The sequence below is a fragment of the Syngnathus leptorhynchus genome, chromosome 12 (genome assembly GCF_054491065.1).
Source record: "Syngnathus leptorhynchus isolate UIUO chromosome 12, UIUO_Slep, whole genome shotgun sequence".
Lineage (NCBI taxonomy): Eukaryota > Metazoa > Chordata > Actinopteri > Syngnathiformes > Syngnathidae > Syngnathus > Syngnathus leptorhynchus.
In genome coordinates, this window is record NC_141206.1 from 740,800 (window position 1) to 756,040 (window position 15,241).

Here is a 15,241-nt window from a genome sequence, read left to right on the forward strand (position 1 = left end):
CATCATAAATCAAACAGTCACCACTGGTACTGGACTGGGTCAACACCTGTAAAATACAAGATGATTCTACTGCAGCTGGAACGATTTTTAACACTACTCTTGCTTTGAGACAGACCACACAATCTTCACCAGTAGTATTAGCAGCTTGTTCTGCCATCAAAATCCAATTATTATTTATAGCAGTGACTCTCCAATGCCCTCTCAACCGAGGACAAACAAAACTCATTCCCTAAGCATTGAGAATAAAACAACCACATTTCTCCATATGTTAACTTCTTTTGTCCATGACATGAAGCAACTACAAACCGTCCATCCTCTTTACATTGGTGAATGTAAAGACAGAGAAATGTCCCTTCTCTGTCTGGTGGGGCTAAATCCAATACTTCCTTTACCTGTTCAATTTGCTTCCTCCACGCCCATCTCTGGTACTTTTCCAATTTGTCCTGTAACGTTTGGTTTGTCTCTGTCCTATTAAACAACGTGACATACGTTTGCCAATTTCCGCTGTCACATCTCTGTCTCAAACGCCCCTGTTCCTCTCGTGAGAGCTCTTCTGTTGTGTTCACCTCAGCTTCATAAACTACTTTTCCTCTGCATCGATATTGTCTATAGGTGGGGGAAATTTGAATCTGGGACATTTTCTGCTGGATGGTCTCATCAATTGTCATCAATGTCCACACAAAAAGACAACTTAATAAAACTAGAATTTGCAATATCTGGAGAAATTGCGTGTGAAGGCGAAGAACCTGAATATTTTTTTGGGGGGAATACTGTGGAATGATTTTGGAATGAGTTGAATTTCTCGAGAAACGTAGAATTTAGAGGTGAAAAACGGAACTTTTGAGAATTTGGTGGAATTTCAAATTTGAAAATGTGGAGTCTATGGGAAATGGGAATTTGCGGAATAGGGAGGAAAAAGATGAAGAGTTTAAAGTCGGAATGGGATGAATCGGTGGAAAAATGTGGAAATTAGAGGTGAAAACGGAATTTTGGAGAATTTGGTGGAATTTCAAATTTGGAAATGTGGAATTATGCGAACTGGGAATTTGGGGAATAGGAAAGAAAAAAATGAAGAGTTGAAAGTTGGAATGGGTTCAATCAGTTGAAAAATATGGAAAATAGAGGTGAAAAACGGAATTCTGGAGAATTTGGTGGAATTTCGACTAAATATAAATATTTTGGTTCAACTTGGGTCACTTTCGGTTCAATTTAGGCCACTTCCGGTTTATTTGGGTCACTTCCAGTTCAATTTAGGCCACTTCCGGTTTAGCTGAGGTCACTTCCGGTTTATTTGGGTCACTTCCGGTTCAATGTGGGCCACTTCCGGTTTAGCTGAGGTCACTTCCGGTTTATTTGGGTCACTTCTGGTTCAATGTAGGCCACTTCCGGTTAAGCTGAGGTAACTTCCGGTTTATTTGGGTCACTTCCGGTTCAATGTAGGCCACTTCCGGCTCAATTAAGGCCACTTCCCGTTTATTTGGGTCACTTCCGGTTCATTTTGGGTCACTTCCGGTTTGCCTGAGGTCACTTCTGGTCTATTTGGGGTCACTTCCGGTTTGCCTGAGGTCACTTCCGGTTCATTGGGGGTCACTTCCGGTTCATTGGGGGTCACTTCCGGGGTCCCTGGGGTCACTTCCGGTCCAATCAGGGCTCATTGGGGTCACTTTATGGTCAATCCAAGATGGCCGCCACATAGTGGAAGTGGGGGTCAAGGGGGTGAATATGGGAAGCATAAGGTGAATAAAGTTGGAATGGGTTGAATCGGTTGAAAAATGTGGAATTTAGAGGTGAAAAACGGAATTTTGTAGAATTTGGTGGAATTTTGTAGAATTTGGTGGAATTTCTAATTTGAAAATGCGGAATTTTTGGGAAGTGGGAATTTGGGGAATAGCATGGAAGAATATGAAGAGTTGAAAGCTGGAATGGGTTGAATCGGTTGAAAAACATGGAATTTAGAGGTGAAAAACGGAATTTTGGGGAATTTGGTGGAATTTGGTGGAATTTCTAATTTGAAAATGCGGAATTTTTGGGAAGTGGGAATTTGGGGAATAGCGTGGAAGAATATGAAGAGTTGAAAGCTGGAATGGGTTGAATCGGTTGAAAAATGTGGAATTTAGAGGTGAAAAACGGAATTTTGGGGACTTTGGTGGAATTTGGTGGGATTTGGTGGAATTTGGTGGAATTTCAAATTTGAAAATGCGGAATTTTTGGGAAGTGGGAATTTGGGGAATAGCGTGGAAGAATATGAAGAGTTGGGTTGAATCGGTTGAAAAATGTGGAAACTAGAGGTGAAACACAATAAAGTAAAAGGAGTAGAATAACATAAGTGTGAAGGCCTTCGCCTTCACACAATAATAATAATAATAATAAAGTGAATGGAGTAGAATAACATAAGTGTGAAGGCCTTCGCCTTCACACAATAACCTTCGCTAGGCGTGGGATGCCTGATGGTGTGGTGGTACACTCGCCTGTCTTTTGTGCGGGCATCATTAGTTCGATTGTCACACATCCCGAACATGCACTAATATCAGAGCAACCTTTATGCATAGCATAGCACTATGTTTTTTATTGCAAATGACATTTTCTTTATAATATCGGGGATGCAGAGCAAATGTTTTTTTCACCGCGTTTGTTTTAAAATAGTATTTTAATGAGTGTTGGTGTAGGCTACAGCGTCACATTTTAAATTACTACAATAGTTATAAAACAGGCGGCTCAGTTACATGACACACAGAGACAACTACAGTAAATCACTGACATGCAATTAAGACACCAGCAATAAATTGCACCGTATCAAATTGCTGCATGGCACAGTTAGGAGGGTGCGGAAAACATTTTGTTTGGGGTTTAAATTATTTGAAGTAGCCACTGAATTATTTTTATCTTAAATTAATACTGAGCTTGTTTAATAGCGTGAGTCCACTTAAGATAATAAAATTAAAATCAAAGTGAGGTGCAATCATAGCCAAGCCAAATACGCCTTTCCGTTTGGACTAATGTTTTTCACTCCAAGAGTGAAATGAATCCTCTGGCACGCAAAAAGTCACTCGTTGACGACATAATGTCCTCTCTGGTAAAGGGAAATGTGCTTTCAGCAGTTTGGAAACATATTTTTTAAGGTTGTGTTAAACTTAGAATCATATCAATATAATATCTATTATTGGAGTGCTTGTGTGGATTGGTGGGGGGTGAAGAATGTGCAGGCACACGGCATGAACTTGTTTTCTTCGAAGTGTTGTGGAACAGGCCCAGACAGGGACTACCGGACGAAGGGAGTACCGGACGATAACACCTCAAGGTCGGTGAGAAACGAGAACAAAGAACAACACCACGTCCAGGTGGTCGGGCTTCGAGAGGAAAAAACCCAACCGCCTGACCACACCAATAACGCGTCGACGGGGAGGAGATGGCCATCGACCAATCATCACACAATGTTTTGCATGTTTTAATATTCATATTGTGTTTCTTCAAAACTGGGCAACCCGGAAGAATGTGTCGTCTTTTACTGTCATGGTCTGTCAGTTTGTTTCCTTGTTTTAATGTCATAGTTTTGGTTCGCCTGTCTGTGTGTTCGCCCCCCCCCTCCTGTGCTCTGATCAGTGTAATTGCTGTCACCTGCCTCTCGTTAAGTGTCTTGTATTTAAGATTCGTCTGCGTGTCACTCCCGGTTGGATTGTTCTTGTCTCTCGTCTCGTCGTCGTTCTTGTTTTTTTGTTCAGTTATTCTCGTCCCCAGTCGAGCTTTTGCAATCTGTTCTGTTCTAGTCTTGTTTTGTCTTTCTGTTCCATTATTCACGTCTGTAGTTGAGTATCTATAGTTTGCCTTTTGAGTTCTCCAATAAACCCTGGTCCAAGCTGCATTTAGTTGCCCTGCTCCATTCCGCTCCATGACACAAGACACCGACCATCACAGCGACCAGCGCTTGGACCAACCGTTGCCGCCTCCTGCAACTGCCGCATGGTCGCCAAGGTCGCAAAATGCACTGCGCACCCCCCCACCCCCCCCCCCCCGACCCAGTTCCGACGGCGTGGATGCTGCGGCCGTCACCTGTTCCGGCGACACGGATCCAGTCGGCCTTCGGTGGCGTGTGACGTGCGGCCATCATCCGACCCAGTTCCGGCCCCGCAAGACGCACGGCCGCCCCCCGACACAGTTCCGACAGCGCAGATGTTGCGGCCGTCACCGGTTCTGGCAGCGCGGATCCAGCGGCCGTCACCCAGTCGGCCTTCGGTGGCGTGTGACGTGCAGAAGCCTCCTCGTTCCCTCCCGTCCCTTGTTGGTCAGTCTTGGATTTTTTTTGGGGGGGGGACGTCGGGAGCCGTCCCTTGTGGCCAGAGGATGCTCAGCCGGCAACTTCCCTCGCCCACACCCCTTCTTTATCACAATAACTGTCACCTGCTCCCTCATGTATTTAAACCCTGTGCGTGTGTTTCCTCTCCGTCGGTGTCTACTGTTTCTTCCCGTTTGTGTCCGCACCTGTTGTTCTCGACGGGTCTCGTGTGTAGGCTCACGGTCAGAACCTTTTCCTAGTCTGCGCTTGGTACGAGGGGAATCCTGTTTCCCGCTTGCTGTCCGTGAGCCTCTTTCCCCCGGTTCCTTTGTTCACCTTCCCCCTTCCCTTCAATAAATCCTGTGTCATGGGTGAAAGCGGAATGGAGCAGGGCAACCAAGTGTAGTTTGGACCAGGGTTTATTGGCGGAACTCAAAATACAGACTCGATAACCTGACATGACTCAACAAAAAGAACATGTTTTCCTCACCAAAACGTATTGGAAAACGACAGGAACCAAAAGGACCTGAAGACGACACGACAACAAAACAAAAGACAACATACAACAATGATCCAAGAGGGGCAGACAGGATTTATATACACAACAGGTAACGAGGCAAGTGAGAATAATCAAACTAATCATGGGCACACAGTAGGGGAGGAGCGAGCACAAAGACAGAAACCAAGACAACTGACACATTGTGGAACGGCTGGGGACGAGACGTGACACCTACCTTTAGAATAAGAGATCTCCAGTTCAAATTTACAGTGAACAACTGAAGAGCAATCGTCCATTTGTTTCGTTTTACATTAGTTTTGGGGTTTGTTTTCTTCCGTTTTTACATTTTGTTTTACAATGGAGGATTACATAAATCGTAATTTTCGGACTATAAATCGCGCCATAGTATAAATTTCACCAGCCATGAAATGCACAATAAAGTGAAAAAAAAAACATAAGTCGCACCGGAGTATAAATCGCACTTTTGGGGCAAATTTATTTGTCAAAATCCAACACCAAAAACAGACATGAACCAGCAACAACAGGCTAAACGATACGGTATGCTAACGTGACATATACACAAACGAGGAGCTGAGAACGGTCACGTAACATTCAGAGTTATTCAAGTAAGTATTACATAAATAACACGTTTATCAAACCATCTGTGTCACTCCAATTCATTAAATCCATCGATCGTGCTTTATGTAAACAATGCCGTGTATGCGCCGCATATGCTCACGTTGGACCCGTTGCAAGTTGCATTTCTAATTATTCCACAGACCCGTATAACGATATATAAAGTATATTTCAAATAACTATCACATTAAAACAATATCATCAAACCATCTGTGTCACTCCAAATCATTAAATCCATCGATCAAATTCCTCGTTCTTTATCGTTCTTTGTCAACAACGCCGCGCGTGCGCTGCAGAGATCTAGTATATAACGATATTGTAGCGTTAACAAAGTACCAGGAAAGACGTGGGTTTGGTAAACGACTCTTTATTTAACAAAACAAGAGAGACTGAACTTCCAGCCACGGAGGTGGAAGAGAGCTCCATAAATAGGACCGGGCGTGCGTAAAAGCCATGTCCGAGCCCCATCCACCGTCCCCGGACAGCCACCCGGCTGAGCGCCGGCCCCCGACTTCCATCCACGGAGAAGAAAGAGAGCTCCCGTCGAGAAGGATCGGGCGTGCGTGAAAGCCATAATAGTTTTTCAAACCTTCTGTGTCACTCCAAATCATTAAATCCTTCAAACTCTTCATCCTCCATGTCACTTACAAACAAAGCCGCTAATGATGCCAGTAGTACGTGGGGCCCTTCGTCATCTTCGTCATCCCGTGATTGAATCCTTTGCCCTTTATGTTAACAACCAACGCGCGGCAAGGGTGACGTCACTTACAGTTCAAATGACAGTAATCCCTTGCTACATCGCGGTTCGTTTATTGCGGTTTCACTACATCGCAGATTTTTGAATTTTGAAAATTTGTGAAAAACAAATCACATATCAAAGTCAAAGTCAGCTTCATTGTCAATTTCTTCACGTTAAGACACACAAAGAGATCGAAATTACGTTTCCCACTGTCCCACGGTGACTAGACACATTACACAACACATACAAGCAAATAGCACAAAGAGTAAAAACAAATAGACAAGAGCGATGAATAAGTAATAAGCAAATAACCCAAATAAATAAACAATAAATAAATAAATAGATAAATAAGAGGAGCAAAATGGAGCAAGCGTGCATACAGCAGACAGACAGAATAAAGCGCAAAAGAACAGGACGTCAAGCAGCCGAGGGTGGAGGAGGGAGAGAATTCAGGATCCTGACAGCTTGGAGTACGAAGCTGTTGGCGAGTCTGGTGGTGCGGGAGCGCAGGCATCTGTACCTCTTCCCAGAGGGCAGAAGATCAAACAAAGAGTGAGCTGGGTGACTCACATCACACACAATCGCGGTCGCCTTGCGGGTGAGACGGGAGGTGTAAATGTCCTTCAGGGAGGGGAGCGGGGCCCCAACGATCTTACTAGCAGTGTTCACTATGCGCTGCAGAGCCTTCATGTATTCAGTGCAGCCACCACCCCACACTGCAATACAACTGGAGAGGACGCTCTCAATGGTGCCACGGTAGAATGTGGTCATGATGGCAGGAGGAGCACTTGCTCGTCTGAGTTTCCGCAGAAAGTACAGGCGGCGCTGAGCTTTCTTCGCCAGCAATGCAGCGTTGGTGGCCCAGGAGAGGTCCTCACTGATGTGCACCCCCAGGAATTTGGTGCTGCTCACTCTCTCCACCACAGCACCGTCGAGCGGCAGGTGTTGGGCATGACCCTTCCGGAAGTCAACAACAATCTCCTTGGTCTTGCTGACGTTCAGCAGGAGGTTGTTGTCCCTGCACCACGTGGCCAGAAGGTCGACCTCCGACCTGTATTGAGTCTCGTCACCCTTGGTGATTTGACCCACCACAGTCGTGTCGTTGGCATACTTCAGCACGTGGTTGCTGCTGTAGGTTGCGGTGCAGTCATGCGTCAGCGGGGTGAAGAGCAGCGGACTGAGCACACAGCCCTGAGGGCCCCCCGTGCTCCGCGTGATGCTACCGGAGACATTGTTGCCAACACGTACTACCTGAGGCCGCTGACAGAGGAAGTCCAGTAGCCAGTTGCAAAGGCAGGTACTGAGGCCCAGTTTGTCGAGTTTGCAGATGAGACGCTGTGGAACAATGGTTTGAAGGCAGAACTGAAGTCCACAAACAGCAATCTCACATACGAGTCTCTGTTCTCCAGGTGGGTGAGGGCAGAGTGGAGGGCAGAGCAGATGGCATCCTCAGAGGACCGATTGGCTCGGAAGGCAAACTGGAAGGGGTCTATGGTGGGGGGAAGAACAGACCTGACGTGCGGCATGACAAGCCGCTCAAAGCACTTCATGACGATGGGCGTCAGTGCCACAGGGTGGTAGTCATTGAAGCAGGAAGGAGCAGGATTTTTCGGCACAGGTATGATGGTGGCAGCCTTGAAACATGACGGGACGACGGCCTGCCGCAGGGAAATGTTAAAGATGTCCGTGAAGACATCCATCAGCTCCTCAGCACAGTCCTTCAGCACTCGACCCGGGATGTTGTCCGGGCCTGCCGCCTTACGGGTGTTGATAGCGGCAAGCGTCCTCCTCACGCTAACGGGAGAGAGGTACAGGGGCTGCTCGTTCGGAGGGGGAGGGGTCTTCAGCAGGCAAGTGCTGTTTTGAGCATCGAAGCGAGCAAAGAAGCGGTTCAGTTCGTTGAGCAGAGGAACGTCGGCCTCACAGCTCTGCGGAGCGGGCTTGTAGTCCGTGATGGTCTGAATGCCTCGCCACAGGCCCCGAGCATCCCTGCTGTCCTTGAAGTGGGCAGTAATCTTGGAAGAGAATGCCTTTTTCGCATCCTTGATGCCCCGGGACAGGTTCGCCCTTGCCGATCTCACGCCCGCTTCATCCCCAGCCCTGTAGGCTTTGTCTCTGGCCCTCAGCAGCCCGAGGACAGCCCCTGTCAGCCATGGCTTCCAGTTAGCCCGAGTGACGATGTATTTTGTGAGGGTCACATCATCAATGCACTTCCCGATGTAAGAGGTCACAGAGTCAGTATACTCCTCAATGTCCGTTTGACTGTTGCAAGTGGGCCACCTGCTTAAACATTTCCCAGTCTGTAGTGCCAAAGCAGTCCCGAAGAGCATCAGAGGCTTGCTCAGGCCACACTCTCACCCGCTTGCGAACCGGCCTGGAAGCACTCACTCTTTGTCTGTACGCGGGCGTAAGCAGAACGGCGACGTGGTCAGAAAATCCAATGTGGGGGAGGGGGGTGGCCTTGAAAGCTCCTTTATGTGCAGTGTAGACCAGGTCCAGGAAGCTGTCACCACGTGTTGGAAAATTAACATGCTGGTGAAGGTTTGGAAAGACAGACTTCAGGTCAGCATGATTAAAATCACCAGCGAAGATGGTGAAATCGTCAGGGTGTGCCGTCTGCTGATCACTGACAGCCTGGTACAGTTCACTAAGGGCCGTGATCCTGTCACTCCCAACTTTGGAAGTCGGGATGTAGACCGCGACAAGCAGAATCGATGTAAATTCCCTTGGCAGGTAGAAAGGACGGCACTTAATGATCACAAACTCCGCCATTGGCAAGCAGTGCCTGCGTACAACTACAGAGTCACGGATGTAGACACAGATACCTCCTCCACGTGATTTTCACCCTTTTTCAATGGCCCGGTCCGGTCGATAGCACGCTAGCCGCTCCAATTGCCCAGCTGAGTCCGGAATGTTGACATTCAGCCAAGTCTCAGTGAACACGAGTATAAGTCGCTCCCCACCCCCCACCCAAACTATGACAAAAACCGTGACTTATAGTCCGAAAATTACGGTATTTTAACAACAATGTGTCAATGGCTGGTGCAGTTCCTAAATGTCTGGAACAGAAATAAATCACTTCAACTCTTTTCGTCTTAAGAACTCAACGTTTTACAACATACTAAATAACTTGAACATTAGCTTGAATCATGACTACCACTTACATCTACTTGTGATTGAGGGTTGACCTAACGTCACATAGGTAAGCATTTTGGGTGGTTGTCTGCTGCGAAAAGGATATCGTCTCTTTGGTGGAGAGCTGGTCTCTCTCTCATCAGCCTCATCCGATGACCCTTCCCGGTCAGAGTCCACCTCTTCTCCAGGCGACGATTCTCTTTCAGGCTCAACAATTCCCCCATCATGCTGTGATTGCTCAACTCTTTCCTTGACGCCCTCTTCCTCCATCCTTGGGTAAAATTCTTCCGGCTCCACTCTCAGCTGATATTTAGGCTGATCTGAGGGTACTACTGGAAGTGTGGTGATGCCTCTCCAACACCCACAGTCGTCGGAGCTGCTTTCCGAATCCATTTCCTCCTGTCTCAAACGTCTTTTCCATGCCTTCGGTTTCAAAGTTCTTGAGGTTCGTTTCTCCGTTCTTTTATTTTCCAAACTGTCCTCCTCAACAGGCAGAAAGTTGCAGGGTAGAAGAAGGTTCCTGTGCAATATTCTATTCCTCCCAGTCCCATTCTCTGGTCGGACCACATAGACTGGACTGTCCTCATGCTTCCTCTCTACTACCACGTGCACTTGATCCTCCCAGTACGACCTAAGTTTCCCAGGTCCTCCTTTATCTTTGAAGCTCTTCACCAACACTCGACGTCCTGGCTGTAGCTCCGCTCCATACATCTTTTGATCATACAGCTTTTTTAAGCAATCTTGGCCCTTCTTGACCATCTATAAAGCCAGTCTGTATGCCTCTAGCATCAATGTCCTCCATTTTCTGGCGTAATCACTGTGAGAATCAGCTTGATCGGCTGGTGTTAAGACAAACATGATATCCATAGGAAGGCGAGGGCTCCTACCCGAAAGAAGATAATATGGTGCGTATCCTGTTGCCTCACTCTGTGTGCAGTTGTATGCATGTACCACTTTGGCTAATGAACTCTTCCAATCTGACTTGGAGTGCTCTGGCAGATTTTGTAGCATTAACAAGTGTGTCTGATTAAATCTTTCTGCTTGGCCATCGCCGGCAGGGTGGTACGGAGTTGTGTGAACCTTTCACACCACTATACTTCTCCAGTTTGGAGAAGAGCTTATTTTCAAATTCCCTTCCCTGATCATGATGAAGCTTTGAAGGGAATCCAAACTTGAGCACAAAATCTGCAAAGATCTTCTCCACAGCGGTTTTTGCAGTTTTATTGGTACACGCATAGGCCTGAGCAAATCGAGTGAAATGGTCAATTACAACAAGGATATACTCATATCCGCCATTGCAGCTTTCCAAGTGCAGGAGATCTATTCAGACCATCTCAAAGGAGTATGTTGTCACAATGTTCATGCTCTCGCCTGCTTGCTTGGATGCTTCCGTTTGAGGCAACTACACACTTGTGTCACAAAGTGGGTCACATCTCTCTGCATGTGTGGCTAATAAATCGGTTCCGTATGAGGCTCAATGTCCACTCCAATCCAAGATGTCCCATTTTCTCATGTAATACCTGGTAAATCAGCGGATGGAATGCTGCAGGAGGTACTAACTGGAATCGAGTTGCAGACCTTCGGTACAAGATAACGTCCTGGTTGACACATTGCTTGTTTCTTTCTCTTAGGAGGGCAGATAGATCGTCATTCTTAGTCCTTCCCCTCAGACTTGGCCACTGTCACCCTATCTTTGAAGATTTCACATTTTCTTGGTGTCAGTTTTACACCATGCTTCTGATAGCGATGTAGGATCTCCCTCATATCCAACAGGTGATCTTCAAATGATTTGCTATGCACGAGATTGTCATCAAGATATGGCTGCGATGTTTCATCTCTGAAGCCTGCTAGGCAGTCCTCCATACTGCGTTGGAACTCGGCTGGAGCTGAAGACAAACCAAAGGGGATTCTTATCCATTCATATAAACCCCATGGTGTAATAAAAGCAGTGAGTGGTCTACGGTTTTCTTCAAGGAATCCCTGATGATAGGCTTTGCCTTGGTCCAACACGGAGAACTACGCACTGCCACTCAGGCTATTGAGCACATCTTGTACCCGGGTATCGGATGGCGGTCTGGAATAGACTTTGGGTTGAGCTCCCGATAATCCACACATAACCGCAAACTTCCATCCTTTTTCCGTACACAGACAAGGGGTGACGAGTAATCTGGATTTTTGAATCCATCCTCGATTTAGCAAGTCTTCCAAATACTCTTTCACCTCTTTGTGAAGTGGCTTGGGCACGGAGATGTAAGTACGTCGTACTGGAGTTGTGTCAGTCAACCTTATCTTTAATAGCAGTGATAGAATGCATCCCACATCCCAGTCATCTCTCGAAAATGCTGCACACTCTTCTCGAAGCATTTGTCTCACCTTTTCCTGCTGCTCAGGGGACAAATGATCAACTGGTACTGGTGGGTCCCATAGTTCCTCTTTGTTCCTGCTCCACTGTTGGTCATTCATTTCCGGTTCAGGCTCTCTATGATTGCTGCTGCTGTTTCCCGGTGTAGCTGTAGGTTCACCTTCGTTGTTCTCATTTGTGGAGCTGTTGCTGACTGGACCTCTTCGGGGTAAATGGATTTTACTTGCTGAAGACTTCCCAACACTGTGCGAGGAGTGAGGGTGATGTCACTAGTACTCTCATTCATGACTGCGATGGACACTTTGGACCAGTGTCCCTTCGGCAAGCGAATCACACTTTCCGGAATCCTGATTCCATCCGGCAACTCTGAGGTCAGCTCTGGTTCAAAGATCACTTCCTGAGAGGTAGGGCGGTCACTCGTTCTCACACTGCACTTGATTTCTCTTGTCTGACCAGCTGGAATCACTGTCTTTGTTCTCACGACCCTTACCAATCCTTCCTTGTCGTTTTGGTCAACGCTGCACACTATATTAATTAGCACAGTTGCTTTCCTGCAATCAATTGTGAAGGCATCTCTTACTACAGCAAGGGTTGCATTGGAGTACTGCTCATTGCCACTGCGTATTAGGCGTTCAATCACGTTATAGCCGATAATTGGTGGCTCTGCTACCCCTGGCTCTGACGACACTAATACAAGCATCTCTGAATTTGTGCTATTGTTTGAACCCATTTTGAATTTCAATTCCACCCACCCAGCAAAATTAATTGGTGTCAAATTTGCTGCTTTGCCAACAAGAGTCTCGTCTTCACCCAATATGTCTTTAATGCTCCTTAATTTGGTTTTTGGAAGCCAGGTTTTTCTCCAGTTCTCGTTAATAATTGTGACCCTGTATCCCACAGAGCTTTGATTGATACTCCCCCCAGACTACAATCAATAATGCAATTTCTTCCAATGAAGGCCCTGAGCTTAGCTTGGCGATGCAATGCAAGGTGGCTGGCATAGGTTGCTCCTGTGGTCTGTCTGACTGTCTCATTTTTAGCCAGCTCCGCTTCCAGCTGTCTAATTCTCTCATATAGAAACTCGAGAATGTTCTTATTGGTGTTGCTTTGAGCTGGATCTTTTGTTGTTTGGGAGGTGATTGTCTGACTGGTTACATTTCTACTATCTGATTTTGCTCCGTATTGCTTCTGCCCTTGACAGCCTCGGGAAAAATGGGTTAGGGTTAGGGTTATCACACTGGTCGCCAATGTTTTGTTCGTGGCATGCTCTGTCCATGTATCAAACGCACATTCTCTGCCCCTCCTCTCTCTCAATTTCCAGTCAGTGCAGCATGTCATCTGTCTTGGCAATAAGGAGGATTTTTGAGCTGCTTCCTTTTTAAACTGAGTGGCATTTCTACTACCTCCACTTGCAATGAGCACACTGGAGAAGATCTCACAGCCCCTGTGCACACCGTCAATGCTGCCGCTTGAACTACATCCAGCCTAGCCAACTGTGACTTTGAAGCAGACCCATAAACCACGCTTCCATACTCCATTCTGGCTCATATCAAGGATACATATATCTGCCTCAAAGATGATTTACTTGCTCCCCACTCTGTTCCAGCCAGACATCTCATTACATTTCAAACTTTCTTTGATTTATCAATCACGTATGTCATATGGTCCCTCCATGTGATCCTTACATCAGAAAATACTCCCAGAAACTTAAAACAATTTACTTTCTCCAGGCTCTTTCCATATAGCTGCACCTTCATACTCTCCTCCACCTTCTTTCTAGTAAAAAACATAAATTGAGTCTTTTCTACAGAGAATCTAAAACTAAAACCCCATTTTCTTCCCCAGTTCTCTACCTGCGTTACAGCTTCCTGCACTTTCTTCACAATATGTTTCATATTCTTTCCCCTCTTCCACAAACCCCCATCATCTGCAAAAAATTACTTGCCCACTCCTGGTTGCACGTTTGTAAAAACATCATTAATCATTACATTAAACAATAATGGACTTATCACACTTTCTTGTGGGGTCCCAGTTTCAACAAAGCACCTCCTGGAGATTTCTAGGCCTATCTTAACTTGAATACTTCTGTTACTTAAAAACTCCATTACCCAATTAAACATATTTCCATCTACCCCCAGTAAGTGCAACTTTATCAAAAGACCATCCACCCAAAGCATATCATACGCTTTCTCTACATCTAAAAATACTGCCACAACCGTCTCTTTCCATACCTGAGCTGCCCTAATTTTATCCTCCAAGCATACTAGTGAATCAGTAGTATTTCTCCCTTTTCTAAATCCACTCTGACAGCTGGCCATCAGTCCTCTTTCCTCCATAAAGTGCATCAGTCATCAGTCTCTCCATTAATTTACCCATATGCGATGTTGAAGCAGCACAGTAATGCATTTTCAATTTATAATGCATGCACTTTCATTTATGTATTTAGCTTGTTATTAAGTGTATTATATAATATAAAGGTTTCATCTTCTTCATCTTCATCTTCTTCCGCTTATCCGGGGTCGGGTCGCGGGGGCAGCAGCTTTAGGAGGGACTCCCAGACCTCCCTCTCCCCAGCCACTTCCTCCAACTCATCCCGGGGGATCCCAAGGCGTTCCCAGGCCAGCCGAGAGACGTAGTCTCTCCAGCGCGTCCTGGGTCGACCCCGGGGTCTCCTACCGGTGGGACATGCCTGGAACACCTCCCCAGGGAGGCGTCCAGGAGGCATCCTGATGAGATGCCCGAGCCACCTCATCTGGCTCCTCTCAACGTGGAGGAGCAGCGGCTCTACTCCGAGTCTCTCCCGGATGACCGAGCTTCTCACCCTATCTCTAAGGGAGAGCCCGGACACCCTGCGGAGGAAACTCATTTCAGCCGCTTGTATCCTGGATCTCGTTCTTTCGGTCACGACCCATAGCTCGTGACCATAGGTGAGGGTAGGAGCGTAGATCGACCGGTAAATCGAGAGCTTTGCCATTTGGCTCAGCTCTCTCTTTACCACGACGGACCAGTACAGAGTCTGCATTACTGCCGACGCTGCACCGATCCGCCTGTCGATCTCGCGCTCCATCCTGCCCTCACTCGTGAACAAGACCCCAAGATACTTGAACTCCTCCACTTGGGGCAGGATCTCATCCCCGATCCGGAGAGGGCATTCCACCCTTTTCCGACCGAGGACCATGGACTCGGATTTGGAGGTGCTGACCCTCATCCCGACCGCTTCACACTCGGCTGCGAACCGCTCCAGTGAGAGCTGGAGATCACGGACTGAAGAAGCCAACAGCACCACGTCATCTGCAAAAAGCAGTGACGCGATGCTGAGGTCCCCAAACCGGACCCCCTCAACGCCTCGGCTGCGCCTAGAAATTCTGTCCATAAAAATTATGAACAGAATCGGTGACAAAGGGCAGCCTTGGCGGAGACCAACCCTCACTGGGAACGAATCCGACTTACTGCCGGAAATGCGGACCAAACTCTGGCATCGGTGATACAAGGACCGAACCGCCCTTCTCAATTGGCTCGGCACCCCGTACTCCCGAAGCACCCCCCAGAGAACCTCCCGAGGGACACGGTCGAACACCTTCTCCAAGTCCACAAAACACA